The following is a 19,224-nucleotide window of genomic DNA, read 5'->3' on the forward strand; positions in this document are numbered from 1 at the left end:
AACAATCGTGAGACTAAGACCAGAATTCAGCTATAATTAAACAGAACTTATTTCAATAGGAATATTGAATAGTTAGACTTCCTCTGATAGTTATTGTATTAGAAACTACATTGGCAAGAGGATAAATATGGGGCTATTGGCACCTCCACCACAGAGCTATGTTACCCCTATGGCCAATATTTATTATTGTATCTCCCATGTGTCTTTAAGAACGGAATAATTCAATTGCTCAGAGCATTTGAACCTTAAACACAAAGTACTCCACATCTGCTTGCATGTATATAGGTCTGAGACAATGACTCAGCCAGATACAACCTTAACTCTCAATTTCCTTTCATTTAAGCCTCTAATGAGATGATAACAGAAGGGCCTTAGGGTTTTATTTTACAAGGTTGTGATAGGACTTTATAGCAACCAAAGACTTTTCCACTTGAGTTTGTTCTTGGGGATAAAGGAGGGCGGGACATGGAAACTTTTTTCTTCAAAAGGTACAGCAGAAAACACCTCTAAGAGTGTGTTTGTCTCCCAGATCACTCTTTAAGAAGTGGCTCAAGTTAAAAAGAACTAACATAGATCAGAGTGTTTATTCACACACACATTCCCATCCCCAGACAGGTTTAAGCAGGAAAACACAGAGTTCAGGCTCTGTGCAGACATGCATGCTCCAGCCATGTTTAAAGTGCCATGTTTCTCCCACACCAGCCTCCCAGTGCTGTCAGTCCTCACTCTGGGCTGACCCTCCTGCCTCTGCTATTCCATGTGCTGGGGATGAAAAGACCACAGAGCCTGGACCTGAGTTTGCTGGCTGTTCATGTCCCCTCCATACAGTACCAGCCGAGTTCAACCCCTCTTTCCAATCAGAACTGCAGTACGGAGCAGGAAGATTAGCTTGGAAAGTGTGACCTCATGGGGGATGTGCCTTTAAAAAGTGCCCTGTTTCAGAGAGAGCCAGCAAAAGCTGGGCAGAAATAAGAGATATCACTGGGACAGCTGTGCTGGGGTACAGAGCAGTGAGACACACACACCAAACCGGCACAGACTTGAACTACTTTGATTCATTTTCAGACCAAAGTGACATGAATCCTAGTAAAAACAAATACTGTGTAACATAAAGACACCAGAGATTTAAAAAAAATAAGACAAGATTGGTTTTCACAACTCAAAATGTTTCAAAATTGGTACTGATACCCATGTCCCAGAGAGGATGCAGGTAAGAGGCTGCAGTAAAGGAGGGAGGAGCAAAGCAAAGCCTCACTGCTCTCTGGGGATTCAAACTTGTCACTTTGGTCTTGATGGAATGTTTTGGGTCAAGTTCTGATGCAAACTCCTGCAAGAAGCTGCAGTTCCAAGCCAGCTGCTCAGTGGCCACAAGTGCTGCCACAGTCCCCCTGCCTCACATTGCTGCTGAATAAGCCTGTAAACATCAGGAAGTTTGTGTACAGTTCCCTAGGTATGGAAAGGAGCCATGGCTTGTCACCTGTACAAGCCTGCTCTCAGCACCACCTCCTGAGAGGATTGGCAGCATTCACCCCCATCACATTTTGGGAGCCCCTGGAGGAAGAGCAGCTTCCATCTCTTCCTGACCTCTCAAGGAAGGGGGGAGGCAAACAGGACAAGGGGGCTGCCAGGGACTCCCTCCTCAGAGCACTGAGCAACAAGACAGAGGTGAAAAGGCAGAGTGGAAGAATTAGAAAGTTGCCATGAATGCATTCTTCTTATATTTTAATTATTCATACTAACTTAAGCCCTATTAGGCAGGTTTGTGTTTACCCAGTTTCACATGGCCCTACTACAGCACCCAAGGCAATTACCTCTGATTACAGGACAAAATTACTAAAGAGCTTCAGCACACAATGCCTGGTCTCAGAGCTGCCATACATTCCAAGATCACCTCCAAAAGACGACCAAGCTGGGCACTTAATTCTGTTTCCCAGAGGGGAGACGCTACCTTTAAAAATACACCACCATCATGGAGGGGAAGGAAATAATTCCAGACTTCCATACCAGAGAGAACAGCTCTTTCTTTCTGCCCCATGCCCACTGTCCCTTTCTGTACCCCTCCAAAGCACTGGCAGGGGGAAGGTCACAGGCAAAAGCACTCACACAGCAAGATTCTGCAGAAAGGTGTTGTGCTTGTCCACTCACTCCTGTGTCACCACATTTCCTACACAGCAGGATGCAGAACAGCAGCTCCATTTCTTCTCCGGCTTTTCTGCCCCTCCTGCTCAAACTGCTTGTCATTTGGCATTGCTACCTGCTACTCTGCTTTTTGCTATTCCACAGCCTCACAAGTGAGACCATGAATCCACACATCAGCCAAGACTGCCTAGCAGAAAAGGAACCCCATGATTAAGGAACAGAGTGAAATTCTGTCTTGCATTTAAAAATAAATAAAAACAGGACAAAGAATAGAAGCAAAAGTGTTTTGCTGCATCTCCTTAGAAAAATATCCTTTAAGCTCTAGCTGCTTATGTGCAAAGCTATTCACAGCAGTAAAAAGACAGGAGAGAGCTCTTGCTAAGCAGTGAATTGGAGCAATTAGCCAAGAGAAGAGCATAAGCAACTTGCACTATGCCTTCATACAGCTTATCAGGTTTATTCTGCCCTGTTACATCTGTGTAATTTATATTAAAAAGCCAGCAGCTATTTGGCAAGATTTACATCCAGAAACAGCAATTTAATCACATATGAAAGATCAGTAGAAGTGGATGCCTCAGGACATTGCAAACTTCTCACCTCCTACTAACCTGCCTGAAACTTGCCCTTGTCATATTAAATGTTCACTAAAAATAACTTTTAAATATCTGTTTCATTATTAGGCTCATCTCTCTAAACAGAAACAAAATTTATTAAGTTATCATGCAAAATATTGAATGCTTGCACAGCAGAAACAAGTAGCTTGCAAGTTCAGCAATCTTCCCTCTGCAGTGATGTAACTACTCTAACATAGCAGAATTCCTAGTAATTTCTTGGCCAGGCAGAAACAAGTTGAATGGCAGATGTTAGAGATTCATCATGAAAAAAACCCTCCAGAAGCAAAACTGTCAAACAGGACTTTACTCCCTAAAATAATAAAAGGGATTCACATGTAACCTGGATGTAGTGGCCAACACCATCAAGTCCAGGGTACCTTGTCCTGTTGTTTCATTATTACATTTCTGACATTTTAATACTGAACAACAGTTATATATTTACCAAATGCTCCACCTTTGAAGCCTGACCTCAAAGTGTCCTAAAGTTTCAAATGCCAGCACCATGACCAGTTAAGTAACTAATTTTAGGCAGTCCTGTATTTATTGCTGTTATACAAAGAACAGAGCTCTAAATCAACCAAGGCTTCTCAGAAACCTCATTTCTTTCTTCTTTATAAACCGCTTTATGGGCAACAATCAGACAAGACCAGAAGTTGTTTACTTGCTGATTGGTGCTCAGAATTTTTTCTAAATGTGCGTGTGCCTGCACTACAAACACAGTTGTTGCAACAGGTACCTTCCATGAACTCTTAAGAATTGGGGTCAAGAACAGAAGGGGTTTTAAATTAGCATTAGTTTGCCAGACATGGCACTAATCACTCCCAAATCAAAGCTTATAGAAAGCATGGACAGCCTGCTGAGATGTACTTGATCTGTGAGTAACCCCTCTCACTTTATCAATATTCCACTTCAGAGGATGGAATTTCATAGTTGAAAAAAGGAAAATAACTTAAGTGTCCAACATATAAGCAAAGCTCTGCCCAGTAGGCAAAAAAAATGGCAATTCTGCCACTTAATTTGAACCCTAATTAGAAAGCAAAAATACATTTCATACACAAACTGCTATCCTTCATTAAAACCCCCGTCAGAAAAGAAGAATCTCTTTGGGAGCTGTAGCCTGGGGGATTTTTTTGTTTATTTGGGTTTTTTGTTTATTTTTTCAACAGTCATTTATCTGCTTCTTGTAAAATACAACAAGACCAACACAGAGGAGAATTTCTATTGAGTCCATGCAAAAATATCAAGTGCAGAAGTTAATGTACATGTTAATGCTCAGAATGGTGGGGCTTTATACAATTTCATCATCTGATATCTGTGCCAAGGCCAAACTTCACTTGCTGCTGTGTTCAGCTGTTTGCCAAACATGACATTATCTCACCAGCAGCAAACCCTTGGGACTCCAAAAGCCCCAGTTTCCAATGCCTGCCTAGGCCTTTGAACGTGCTCCTTAGCCCACATTTATAATCAGACTTTTCTTGGAGAAAAGAAATTGCTACAACAGGATTCAGTCACATCTAGGAGAGAGCAAAAAGTAGATATTCAGACTAAATGGGGAGCTCAGTAATCAGTGTCCTGATTAAGATAAACTGGAAGTAATTGAGAAAGCAAAAGACTTTTACAGTGTGAGTCCACACCTAACAAACAACTCAATCCATCCATTTTTCCAACAGCTCAGGCAATAAGTACTATTGGGATTTTCACTAATAAGTCTACAAAAAGTAATCATGGAAACAATCTTTTTCCACAAGCATCACTGAAATCATAGAGCAGAGATTCTATATGGCAATCTTTCATTGTTATTTTTTTTAAATTGTGCCACAACCAACTCTTCACTCATTTTCTTTCATCTCTGAAACACAAAAGGATTCTTGCAATCATGCTACTTAAAAACAAATCTGATTTAAAACAACAGTTGTAAACATTAATAGGTTTAAACAATAATGATGATGGCTTGCCTGCCAGTTCCATCTGTGGCCAAATCTGTGTTAATTCACAGTAGAATTTCTAACTAATTTGTGTGATGCCACAAGAAACAGAGCTGTGCTCAATTAGCATGACCAGAAAACTATCAAGATAAGGGGAAAATACATTTCTATATAAACATTGCCTTTCATTACAGCAAAAATACACGCCTAAAATTAATTTATCCACTACAAGGCTGTCATTCTCTGTAATTTAGGATATTTGGACTCAGATGCATTCCAAGATAAGGATACTGAAGAGGAATCCTTTATTACTACAAGGCTGCTCTTTCACATGGAATGACAGTGACAGAGTCCTGCTCAGCCTGGAAGGCTGCCAGTCCCAGTTTTAAGGGGTACTCCCAAAAAAACAAATAAAGCAGATATCCCTTGCCATCTTAGACATGCTTATCAATTTATGTATTTTTTTTTCCAAATCCTTATGTGCAAAAACATTTCAAAGTCTTAATTATTATCTGCAGGAACATTCAGAAAGCTAAGTCCCAAAGGCAAAATACACAGAACAGGACAAAGCTGTTCCACACTGACCTACTGGGACACGTGTACATATAATTTACACAACACATAATTTACAAACAGCTATCATCCTTCTGCAGCCAGCTAAAAACCAGAACATGATAAATTGGAATTTTTTTTAAAAAATGGAAAATATAAGGATTTTATAACCTAGAAGACTAACGTGCATTTTATAAATCTAAGACAAATTGCATAATATGTAAAATTCTCCTATCCTTCTTGATAATTCTCAAATTACTTTCCATAAACATGGCCTATTTGGCGATTTCCAAGAGATGTCAGTAATAACAGCAGTGTTTAATTCAGTAATGAATTTAAAACCCAAGTTTTTTTCAAAGATACACTTCAGTTCTGCAAACTTTATTATGAAGGTTTTCTGTCAAAAGAGTTTTCAGGTTCACAGGCAAGTCTGAAAAGGTTATTAATGGAAAACAAAGAAAAGGTATTGCTTCAACCAGCTGGACCATGCTGTAACTAACAGCAGTTTGGGGAAGAAAACAATAAATACAATCTTTCCAAAGGACACAGCCACACTAGACATGCAGTGCACACTTGTTCTGAAATACACATTTACACCCGAGATTATGATATAATCATCCATGTGATCTAAATAGGGAATTAACAGCTTTTCTCTTCCCTCTTCCGCAGAGGGACCAGCTGATGAATGAGAAGGTGAAAATTATAGGTTTTAGAGACCTACAAACAAAAGTCATTTAATCCACAGGAAATTAAGATCATATCTGAACTGAGGCCTTTACTTGAACTGGGAATAAAACTCTTCACAACATTTTTCCGTTGTTTCTCTGAGTTATTCATCCTTTCTACTTGTTAGGAAAAAATAAAAAATATCCAACCAAAAATACAGCCCTACCATGCACATGCCTGTAGCAAGTTAAGAACAAGTATAAACAGAGAAAATTTTGCAAACCAAGTATATTTTCAAATCACTTTTAGAAAGTCCTTCTGCACCGAGGGAGAAGTAATGCCTTCTCCCTCCACCCCCAGCTTCCTCTAGGTTTCAGCTACATGAAACAGTTTAATGCTTTTATGTATTTCACATGTAGATCATCCAAAACACACAGTCTACCAAAAATCAAATTCTGCAATAAATGCATAAAGTACGGAGAATGCAAAACTACAGTTCTCTCCTAAGAAGGCAATTTCAAAGTGAAATATGCAGCATTCTAATAATTTTCTTACATTTTTTTCCTGCTTAATAAGTTTCAGTCTTATAAGAATTATACCACACCTTATTTGAAATGCCATAAGACACCAAGCAATTATAGGTCTGATTATTTTTTTAAAGTACTAATTTAGAACTCAAATCTGTGTTTTCTAGGTTTATTTTCAAATTCATCTTGGTAATTTACCACAGTTCTTTCTAAACCTGGCCTCTAATTAATAAGGCTTCTACACATATGGTCTGACTTTCTAAAGGGCCTATTAGGAAAGAAAGAAGAAAAAAGAAAAGAAATTCCATTACTGTTTTCATGCTTTTTCATTGAACCATCACCGCATTTGCTCGCAGTAACTCTAAAGCAGGATTATAAAAGTGCTTTCCCAGAATGTGTACTAAAAGGAAAGGAGCTGCAAACCTGGAGAGGGTCTGAAAGGGGCCTCTTGTGAAGTGAATTCTCCCATGCAATCCTTTGAAACCCTTTGCCTGGTGGAGCTGCTGGGCCTCTAAATACAATTAGCTATTACTGCAGCTGATCCCAAATACTTTCAGCAGCCCATCCCAGCAGTGATTAGGGAAACCTCATTGCACGTGTGGAATGGATCCATTAGCAGCATCCTCCTTCACCTGAGAACAAGCTGAAACAATTTTCACTTTCTTAACACATCTTCACTGCATGTGGGCTTTTGAAGAGCCGCATGTTAGTTACTTCTCTGCTCTCCACCATAAAGATTCTCGCCAGACATCCAGGCTTTAGTGATCAGAGTTTGATTTGCAGTCCTGCTTTGACAAATATGAAATGTTTTCGGCTTGTTAACAGCGCGCATGTAAAGCAAAGCTCTGTTAAAAATCATTAATTTTATGCACTAGTAGAAGTAAAAATAAAGCAAACAACCATCTGTACTCTTCACTGTTAGGCAACACTTGTTATCCTCTTACTGATGTGATCTCAAACTGACTGGGTAAAACCAATATTTTGGGTAGGCATACAGGGCAGATGGAATCAGCAGTGTGGAGTAGAAGTCTTTTTGCTCCCAGGACAGCGATGCAGCAAGTCTCTATTTCTCTACATATGATCCCAAGTACATCATCCCCTTTGATAGTATTTATCTTTATGAGCATGTCCCAGCCACCCCATTACTGGTATTTTCCTTGAACATAATAGCTGCATATCACCATCTACACATACTATGGAGAATCCCAAATCTTTTTATCCACTTATTCATGCGAGGGAATAAAGTGAAGAAAGACAGGAAACACTGTCAAATATCTGAAGACCATCCATGAATTAAATTATAAAGAGAAGAGAACAAGGTCCCTGCACTTTTTCAGTATTTGAACCAAAAAACTAAAGGAATGCCACAATACACCTTGAGCCACATTACTTCAGGGAAGAAAAAAAATAAAGCTGCATGGTTTGACAATTGCACTGCATCTAAAAAGCAGAACTGGAAAATCCACAGAGGCTGAAGAAGTGCCAAGGGAAACAGTGGAATTTGCTAGAAGCTTTGAATTGCAAATGCAAGGGGAAATCCTCTGCTGGAAAATATATTCAAACTCTATATACAGAACAGATGAATGCCAGAAGAAATCTGATACCTTTCTCTCCCTTTTCACCTTTTGTCTTTCAACCTTTTTTTTTCCTGTCTCACTACTTCACCTTTCCTTATCTCTTTTTGTTCCCCTTATTAGCTGCGCTTTGTCGCTGCTGTTACTTTCTTACAGAGACAAGAAATCTCAATGTTTATTCTGCAGAACATCTCAAAAAAAGGGCTCAGTTTTTTCCAGGGTACAGGGGAAGTCCCACAAGATCACTCCTATTAGCAGTTCTTCCTCATATTCATCTCTGTTGTTTTTATTTGTCCAGTGCACGAGGTTCCATGTGTTTTTTCCCCAGGTCATCCACCTCACCCCTGCAGTGGAAGGAGCATTCACAAACAGCACCACAGCACAGGGCAGCACTGCTGGGACACACCACCACCCTCTGCTTTGCTCCTCAGCCCTAAGTGCCAGATGCAGATGGTTGGAAAACTCTTGGAATGAGAGAGAATCTGCAGTACAAGCCCCCAAAACCCAGATTCAAGCTATGAACACAGATATAAATAAATGACGAATGAACCACTTACTTAGCTTAACATCAAGAGCTAATCTTACTGTCCAGCAAAACTTAAAATCAAAGAGCAGACAAGGTTCTTTCCTCAGCAATGGGAGCATATCTCCAAGTGCCATGCTAAGCTCACTGTTTTAGTAATTAGGGTCTGATCCTGTACCAGAGAAGTCACTGATAGCCTTCAAATGAACAAAACTAATGCAAAAGCCATGGGATCACAACCAGGCATTCCAAAATTGCAATCCAACACAATTGCACAATTGTCTGATGTCACCTTTTCACTGTGAAAACTCATTTGCAGGTTCTGGCCATGCTTAGGAAAGGAGGAGCAGCAGAGCTTTTATTGCTGCATTTACAGGACAAGCAGTTCAGTTGACCAAGCATTTTGGGAGCTATATTGCTCTTGTAGGTACACAATTCATTAAATCCTATTGTGGTGTCATTTCCCCTTGGAATGGGAAATGCTGCACAAAACTTCAGTTATGTAAGTTCAAACCAAGTAACTAGTACAGAATTTGGCACGTGCCTTCTCATTAAATCAGAGTACAAATGCCACACACTCCAGTACCAGTAACTAACAGGCTGCTTCTGGGAGATAGCAAAGGTTTTCCTAATTACAATTTTTAACCAGAAAGGCACCCAAAATCTGTTCTTCATTTGCCCAAGCACATTAAGCAATTAAAAAAAACCCCAAGCTAACAACCAAAAACAAAACAGAATTTCAATCTTGCCTTAGCAATTGGATCTAGATATCCAAAAAATAGAACTCCAAGAGTTATATCACGTACACAGCTGGTGGACAACTCATAGGTTGCAGCAGTCAAACCTGGATTAATTAGACAGGAACAGACACTGTGAGGTTACACATCATGCAACACATATGTGGCAAAGCAAAAAGCAGGTCACAGTGTGTTGGGGATGCAATACTAATTAAAAATAATAAGGCAGCACCATGCTTTAACTTTCTCTGTGCTGCTGCTGAAAAGTGTGAAAATCAGACTTCATGTTTCTGTGAACCACTCTGTTCCTGGTTTCCTCACCTCTAAGACTTCCCCTTTTTGAAACACTGGATTTCTGAGCTAAACATGTATCTATGTGCCAGACTCTTGTAGGCAAAGTATGGACGTTCCTGGGGTAGCCTGAATAGCATCTTTTAAACAAGCATGAGCACTGTGCAATACAGCAGCAAAAGGCTTTAGGGTGGCATAACACAGCCAAGTGAAACTGCAAGGGTAGGGCACGACAAGATGGGGATTCAGATGGCACCTGGGCTGATCTAACAATTCACTGCTACCAAAAGGGTTAACCCTTCCCTCGCTGCCCAGCAGCAGTGTCCAGTCCCATCCTGCACTGAGCCCTGGTGCCTGTCTGAGCCCAGAGCCAGCTCAGCTGTGCCAGCCTGCAGCCAGCCCTTGTCCCACCTTGCTGGGCCAGTTCCAGCAGCAGTGCCCTGCTCAGGGCCTGGCCCATTCCATGGAACAGCCTCAAACTCCTCAGGCCTTCTGAGATATGCTTGTTAGGCAGCACCAGATAATTACCAGTTGTCAAGCTAATTGTCATTGTGTCCTCTAGAAAATTTCTGTCTTTTCAGTCTGTGCCATTTCTCTGCACAGACCCAGGTGTAACTCACATATAATGTCTCTTTTTGGTTTGCCAGCACATGGGGCAGGATGCAGCAGTGGAAAGGGATTTCAAACCAGCCTTTCTGCTGCTGTGCTGCACCCCAGTTTTTTATTTTGTGTGTGTCTCTCTCAGCAGGCTGACTACACTAGACTACATTGAGTAGCAAATGCAACCCATACACTGCGCTGCTGTGCTATAGAAACTTCATTTCACTTTGGTTGTTCTTGTGCACCACTGTAAATGATGGGAGATGCAGAATCCAACCAGCCCCAATGCTCAGACTGCATAGTTCTGTGTTTTCTTCAGATTTCCCCTTTCAGAAGGTGGTTTACTTGGACAAAGAGGTGTCTTTGTCTCACCCTCGATTATGAAATTCAAATGACAGCCCTTTGCCTTAGGTGCTGCTTCTGCTTTTCCTCTCTGCTTCTTTCATTTCTCCTCCCTGCTGCTACACTGGAGTGAATAATGCATTTTTTAGCTAATTTCCGTGGATCAGGCTTCCAATTAATTCAAGCCAGTTTTACAGACTGCCAATTCAGGTTGCTAAAATTCAGTTGGAGTTATTGGGATAGGGTGAGGGGGTTTCCCATCAATTTTTCCCAGATTAACTACAAGAATTCAGTGGAAACAAATTAGTCATTTTTACACGTGAGTGTATACCATCAAGTATCTGCAGGATTTGTTTCAGCCCTAAGTGAAAGCACAAATTACACTCTTCCTTTCTAAAAGGCCCAAACATGGTTTCACACCAACTGACAGTGGTAGTAATTAATGTGAAGGATCCCTGGGGTCTTTTAACCTCCTTTCTTAGCTTTTGATGGCTGAGACAGCACAACCTGTGTGCCATTTAACCATCTATAAAACTGAAGGGGGAAAAGCATTTAAACACGACATTGAGTTTTCTTTAAACTCTCTAATGAGCGCTAGATAAAGCAGGGAGGTTTTTACTGTGGATTTTAAGAAACACTTTTTCCCCCTCAATTGTTCTCCCTAGGGCAGAGCATTTCTGTCTCCTCACGGGCAGATGAAATCCAGGAACAGCTCCCACAAAATCCAAGAGCACTGATTGTGTGGAACAGGATTGCACAGTAAAAATCTGCTGTAGGATCATTTTACCCATTTCATCAGCTTGGTGCAGTTTGCCCTGTCTCTTTTCAGATGTAAAATTGTGACAACTGTTTTTTCCTTTGTTTCTTTCTTTGCCGCAGAGTTGCCAGCTACTCCGGGGTGGTTCAGAATTATTAGCTCATTCAAATAGTGCAGCTTTATGACACTTTACTTAAATCAGCTAATCCCTGAGAGAGATAGCAAGGACTATCCGCTGGACTGGGGTTGGGAGCTAAATTTTGCCACCAAATTGTGATATTGGACAAATCAGTCAACCTTCTCAAGCCTAAATCTGTGTAATACCTTAGGAAGGAAGCATCCCCCTGGCAAAGCACTTCAATATCCTCTAACAATGCAGCTTGTTCTAAGTGTAGAAAATATTAAAGGACCAGGGAGAATTAGCTTTTAGATTGATTTCCAGTTCAAGGATTGCAAGTTGACAGCACAGGAGCTGCTCCTTGCTAAATATTCCAATACTTTGTACAGTAAATGACAAAATAACTTTTCCAAAATACATACCAAAAGGCAGAGGGGCAGCAGGCAGCAAACAGCCAAGCAGGGTGGTGCTGCCACCCAGGTTTGTTCAGCAGAGCCCGGAGCTCCCCACCCGGGGCTCTGCTCATGCAGGAACAGACCCAGATCTGATGCCATTCCCAGGAATTGGGGAACTGCTTCAGTTCCCCAAGCATGCACTTCCACTTACTTCTCCCCACATTTGTCAAGTGTCTGAAATTCTTGGTTTGGGCTGGAAGTACAAGCAGAGCACAAGAATCCTTTTAAAATATAGCGGAGTCTGCTGGTAATGAGAACAGTGAAGCAGTTATGGTCTGAGCTTTATTCCTTTTATTTATGTAATGCTTTGACTTACCAAAACTGCTTTACAGAAAATTTTGGCACAGCCTTATCCTGTTGAAAATTAGAATTTAGGATCTGACATCTGAAATTAATTAAACATATGAGAAACAGCAAGTGAATAAATCAATTTTCCTATTTTAGGTTTAGAAAAAAAAAAGAAATCAGGGAAAAATTGATCCAAAACAGAAGCTGCTGGCTGTTTTGGAAGAATTTAAAAATAACAAACAAAACAACCAAAACCAAATCAAAACAAAGAAGGTCAGCTATGTCTTTCAACCCAGGGTGAAGTATTTTGGAACATATTTTGGAAGTTTCCATAGATAAAATAAAATATTTTTATATGTTATAATGTCATCCTAATTCCATCTTTTGGTTGAAATAATTCTCCAAATGTAACATTTAAAAAAAAATATTTCAGTCTTTTTATTTCCCAGCAAAATCACTTTATTTGAAAAATTTTATCCATAGAGGACTGAACTGGAATTTCATGTTCAAGTGTTAGCCATAAGGATTTGAACCAATAGCTGCTTCCTGGGACAGCTACACACCATGCCTGGGATGTAGACATTTAGTTCAGGAGACCTGAATTTATTCTGAAGAAAAATCTTCAAAAAACATGTTGTGTGGATCAGAAGCCTCAACACCAACTTCTTTAGTAACTGATCTGCAATTACTGCACTTATTTATGTCTTCCTGTAGCCAGAGCATAGGACATCTCATGGTGAGCATCAGAAAATACCATCAAATCACAGACAGTTCCTTAAATTAAAAACAATAAAAGAAAACCACTTACAAGATGAATTGAAAGAAAACAGGAAGGACACAGCAGAAAGTTTGTGAAATCACTGAATTTACATTTCTTCACAATGGTTTCCTGCTCAAGGCAGGAATTGATATCTCCTGTGTTAGTACAGAGAAATCCCAGTCTCTTTTAGGTGATTTTAGATAATATTTTCATGGTAAACCACCTTGCCGCAAACATATCAACAAGAGTTTTACTTGATAGAGTCACTGCAAAACCAAATACTGCAGATGATACAAAGAAAATGGCAGCACTCTAATGGGAAAGTGTTCTTTTCCTATAAATGTTCTTTTAAGAGTTAACATAGTAACTATGAATTCAGCTTAGGAGTTTTAATATGACCTCATACAGTAGTGTCTTGGCCTGGAACAAACTGTGATGTCATATCCAAACTATTCATTACAAATCCACTAATTGAAAACGTAACAAAATCCTTTGGAGCCATATGCTAATAATGTCAACATTTCTGTAAGCAAAGAAGAGCAAAGATGAAAAGAAGTTGTTATTCAGTTCCCAGCCCAAACATTTTTGTCCCAGCACTAACACAAAAGGAAGATGATATTTTTAAGACATTAGAGAAGTTTGCACAAGAAATCCTGATGTAAATCTGAGATCCAAGGGGTGAGACATCACAGACATTTTAGCTACATCCAAAATTTCCAGTCTAGACCTACTGGGACACACCATGGTGGGCATTGCTGTGACACAGCCCTGATGTTCAGGGGGTGCCCTGGGAGCCCCAGGACAGCAGTGGGGAGCAGGGTGCAGCAGTCAGGCTGCAGAGAAAATAGTCTCTGACAGTTCAGAAATCCAAGGAGTTTAATTATGGCTCAGCATGGAAATCAGGAAAGCCTCATACTGCTAAATACCTAAACCCCATCTTCTACAATGTGTAAAAGCTGATCAGAGTCCCAGACTGGGATTTGGTGTATCAATTCCCAGATGGGAAAGGACCACTGTGGCCTCTTCATCTGCTCCAACCTTCCTGCTCAGGAGAGAAAAAGTTGCCACTTGAGGACACTTCTCTTTATGATTTCACAGCCTGTGGGACTGTGGAACAAAAGGGATGGAAGCCACGTAAATGCTGAAAATCCACAACAGTTCTTTTATTTTAGTAGATCTCACATCTTGTCATTGGTAAATGGAAGAGTCAAAACCTGGCCTGGAAGATAGAAATAGAGAATGTTTAAAATAGAGTAATTTAACAGATTTTCTCATTAAAACTTCTTTTTTTCTTCCTTTGGAAATTTCTAAAGAGTGCTCCACGGGTAGATAAAAAGCTGTCTGAATCACAATTATTTTGTTCTTTACTCAGGGTAAGTTCAGCATCTGGTCCTTCATGATGACCCATCTCCTTGCAAAGAAGACAGCACCAGGCCTAGATATCACTTAAGTATTATTTTAATAAATTCAGTACTGAACAAGCTCAGAAAAATCTCAAACACTGATTTCCCTCCGAATTTTACTGTTTCAGAAGATAAATTCTCAGGCATCAAAAAAAGACATTTTGTGACATTTAAAAGAAGCAATACCCAGAAACATTGAAGGAAGCAAAAATCTCCCTCTGTCAAGATTTGATCTGACTACAAGTCTTAAGGCTGGCTTTGTCAAACAGCTGCCTTTACTTCAACCATTAGCAAGAGAGCAGCCTTCCATGAAATATGGGCAAATCAAAATTAAATGTAAGTAATCCTTCATTCCCTGGGGAGGAGATAGGTCTGTGCTGTGAGGTGATACACTAATTTTTTATAATCATTAAAACTGTAGCTCAATACCAGGCAATCATATAATTTGTATAGTGATTTTTGTAGTTACTTGGTGCCATTTCAAACAGGAGCCAGGCTTTTCTCCTGTTGTGCCTGATAAAACATGAAAATACAACTGTTCAAGGCCAATGACCAAAGAGATATTTGGGGCAGGGGGTGGAGGGAGAGAAGAGGAAAGTGGAAAAGGTACCTCCAGAAGGATTAGGAATGAATATATTGAGTTTTGCAGTTCTGTGTGCCAGGGCCAGAAGACTTCATGGCTTCCTGTGGAGGGTCTTGTCACCTTCCAGAGTCCCATCATTTTCCAAGTGTGTGCTGGACGAAACTCCAGTTTGGGGTGGCCAGAAAGAGTATTTCAGCTAAGGCTTTAGTATCAGCTATGAGAAACTTGGGTTCTTTCCTAAGTGTTCATGAAAACATGGGCAAGTGGTCTTGAGAGTATTCCAAGTTCAAGTTTATTGACTTTACTGATTAGATGTGCAGAGAATGGTTCTCACTTGATAGGGGTGGGGCCATGGTGTAATAAAACAGAACAGCTTTTTAGCATTTACAGATCAAACATGAGGGCTGAACCCATAACAAGCCTCTCTAAATTCCCAAAAACAACCTTTAGTGAGCCTGTAGTATTCCAAATTTCCAGCTTATGCTCTCAGTTTAAGTGATCAATACTGAAATATGACATTTCCAATTATTCCAAATACACTTTTTTCTTGACAGGGTGCAATCTATCATGTGAGAATTACAGGCTTTTCATGTGAGGAAACTGCAAATTTCTGAGATTTCAACACTTATCATTACAACTGGATGTAGAGATAGACCAGGATTGGGGGCTGGGTAACACTGGTCTGAAAAACCTGTGGTGGGTTCTGGTCCCTGGAGACAATTCAATGCAGTGTTTTGGGCAGACTGTTTAAACAATGAAAAGCAGAGAAGAAAAGGAGATTTTAAAGAAGTTTCTAGGAGGAGACTCTACTTAGGACTGCATCTCATGACCTTGTTCACAACTGTAGAGAGGCAGATGTTGATGAAACCTTCATAAACATGAAAAAAATTTAAAATACTGGAGTAAGATACATTGTCTGAATGACTGGGATCATGGTTTTCATGAGCTTTCCAAGGTTTTAGGAAAACAATTGTGTCAATCTCCTCCATGTGTGGAGGGAAACATCAATTCATTTCCCTCTGTCAGACAGGTAATCAGTAAGATGAGAAGATCTATATGTTACAACTGAGAGGTTGCAAGTGACAGAGTGTGCCTATATGCTAGACAAGTACACAAAATGTAGCATTAATAATTGTTAAAAGGAAAGGTGATGGCATTAAGCAGGAGACAAGGGCATGGAAGTTCTGGCAGAAAGGCCTGGATTGTTGAAAATGTGAGTTCAGTGTGAGAGATGCAGGTGAAGCATCTGCAGAATATCTCACATTTTTCTGAAGAGGGAGGGTTCTGATGAAAAATTAATATCTTGCTGATGTAGGTCCTAAGAGATACTAATTCTGACCTTGTTTTAAAACCAGAAGGTTAAAGCTTAAAACCAGAGAATTTTCCAGAAGATATGGACCTGTAAAAGTAAAGCAAATCAAAATTTTCTCTTATTTATACATTTTACTTATTTCTCATGGTATTTTTGTACATCTCCCTCGCCTTACAAACTTGAGGGAAAGGTGCAATTTTATGGTAATTATATGACTGACTTAATTACTAATTTGGAAATACATGCTCTGCACACAACACATCAGCCAGTCACGTTAGGAAGGTGGATGTGTTCCAGAGGTAGTATGAATAAATTGTTACCTGCAGTTGCCCTGGTAACTCCTAATTTGTCACTGCATAACAGATTTGTGTTTAAATAGCCAGAAAACTTTCCTTGAGGCTGCTGCAAAAACACACAAATGTCATTTGCTTTTACTTTTCAAATTGCATACACGTCCATGTGTGTACATATGGACATATTTAATAGGAAAAATGCTTTCCCAGCTTAATTTTACCTTTCTTACAGCTATGTAGCTTCAGGCTGTCATCATGGAAAGAAAGCATCTTCTCCAGGCAAAGAAAAGAAATCCTTGTTCTTGCTCTGGAAGAGGAGTCCTCCAGAACCAGCTGTTCTCCTCTTCAAACATCAGCTTTGTCATGACAGTCTTTAAAATTCCACTTTACTGGTCTCCTTCAGATGTTTGGAAGAAAATATAAAGCAAATGTAAGATTTTTTTAAAATCTGATTTATCCCAGTTCTGATAGAAAATCAGAATGATTCAACACAGCTATTGAATGAAGTCAATGGTTTGATATTCATCACTCACTGACAGTGAATAAGACTTTTTTAAACATTTCTTTCATGGTTTAAAATAAACAAGAACAGATAAGACTCATTTAAAATACATATACACCTCCTTATTAAAAAAAAAAAAATCCACCACCTTTAAAGTGGCTTCTTTCAATGCTTCTTAACAGAAAAACCCAAAACCGAGAAAATGTTTTCATCAAATTTAACAAATAAAAAAGAACCTAATTTTAATCCAGTGACAATCTCAAAGTCTAACAATGAGGTAAAGCATCCATAATTCTATTTAACTCTGCTTGATGTGAAGGTTTTATTTTGTGATCATTTTAGTGCATAAACCCTGATGAATAATGGAATTTTAGAAAAAGAACCCCTATTGAGCCAAGCTTCATTGACATCTGACTGGTAGCCTAAGAGCCTGCAGAGAGGGTCCAAAGCAATGCATCACAGCCTCCCAGCAGGTCATTAAGGCATTACCCAATTAGAAAGCAAGGCTAGGGAACGACATTGTTCACAGCAGAGCAAACATAATTGATTTTTATTTCAACAGGGGGGAGAACCTCCCTACTAAAGAGCTTTAGCATAATTTCTTATTTAGGAGAGGTTTAAAGAGATTTGTGCTGGAGTATTTAATTCCAAACCCTGGGACAGTCTCTGGCAATGTGTATAAATTAAGGGGCAGTTGACTTCACTCATTCATATTCAAAGTAGAGACTCGCTTGTTGCTCCAAAGTAGCATGAAGATTTCTGAGCACTGGCATCCAACACCAGCTGTGCAGGGGCACAGTGCTTGGACCCTCCAAACCTTTATCCAGTTGATGTAGCTATCAGCAAGCCAGTTTCCTGCTTTAGGGCTCCTCTCCAAGGCACTTTAACATGCTAATACACTGTATGTAGTGCACAGCTCTTTAAGAGCACCATGCAGATGGAATTTGCTCCCAAGACATCTTCATCACCCTCCATCTCCTTCTCATCCTATTGTTTCCCCACTGGTTATTTTTAATCCCAGTGTTCACAGGCACCACTGGATGGGAATGTTCAGTGACAGCCTGTAGCAAGAAAGGCTCCTAATGAACAGCAGCTTGGATTTTCCCAATTTACACTATTACAGTAACACAGGGGAAAATGTTAGCCCTGTTATCTCCCATCTCCTTTCATATGTCAGTAACATGATGCCTCTTTTCATTGCAAGCCATGCAGGTTAAAAAAAATAAAAAGGTCCTATTGCAAGCACCACACTCCACCTTTGAAAGCAATCAAATCATAAATTCTATAAAGAATGTTTGTTTTAATTTATTAACACTCAGGGCTTCAATGGCAAGAAATAACTTTTGAAGAGAGATGGTTTTTTCCCAGTCTTTGCATTTAAGGTCCACTGGAGAACAGATAGCTGGAAAATGTGATAAAATCCTCACTTTTTATGAGGCCCACAGCAACACAACTGAAGTTCTTACTGGAAATATTTGTAGATTACTATCTCCAAACTATGTATACGGTAGACTTGAAAAAAAACTGTTTTCCTCTATTAGTTTTACTTCAGTGTGCCAAATGAAATACTTAAAAAAATTCAAAGGACTTCTTCGCTGCAGTGGCAGAAGTCCAGTCCCAACTTCATACTCTGGGTCTGTACCTAAGAATCATGGGACTCATCAGTCTCTAAGTTTCTATTTTCCAGCATGTTTCTGACAAAAACAATAATTTTCAACTTGACTTATACCTTAAACACACTTTATAAAAAAAATTCTTATTTAAAGAAATACAGGGGGAAAAATTTACACGACACTTTAACTGCAAAGCCTGCCAGCAGCACAGTGACAATTTTATTCCACTTGGCTGTTCACAAGCCCACTTCTCTGTCTCATGTAAGTACTCTCCTGAAATATAAGGAAAGCAAAGATATGGAGCAAATAATTTTTTTAAACACTTACATACTCAGATATATCACAAACCTAGCAGCAGCAAGGGCAATTTAGCAGTTGTTTGTCTTACCATGGCACTTAGGAGCCCCAGGCACAGATTGCCACCCCTCAGTGTTCCTCACAACACACATCAAAGCAGCAATCCCTGACCTGAAAAATCCTCCTGTAAAAATTTATACCCAAGACCAGCTGTTTATGAGTTTATCCATATATTCACAATTCCGTGTCCCTTTTTTAATGTTAGCATCAAAATCAATTTTTTCCTGTTGTGCAGATGAACATAGGTATAAAATTTCAGCAGCAGCAGCCATATATTTACTGTGCACTGCTGC

This window comes from Geospiza fortis, unplaced genomic scaffold (genome assembly GCF_000277835.1).
Source record: "Geospiza fortis unplaced genomic scaffold, GeoFor_1.0 scaffold171, whole genome shotgun sequence".
Classification (NCBI taxonomy): domain Eukaryota; kingdom Metazoa; phylum Chordata; class Aves; order Passeriformes; family Thraupidae; genus Geospiza; species Geospiza fortis.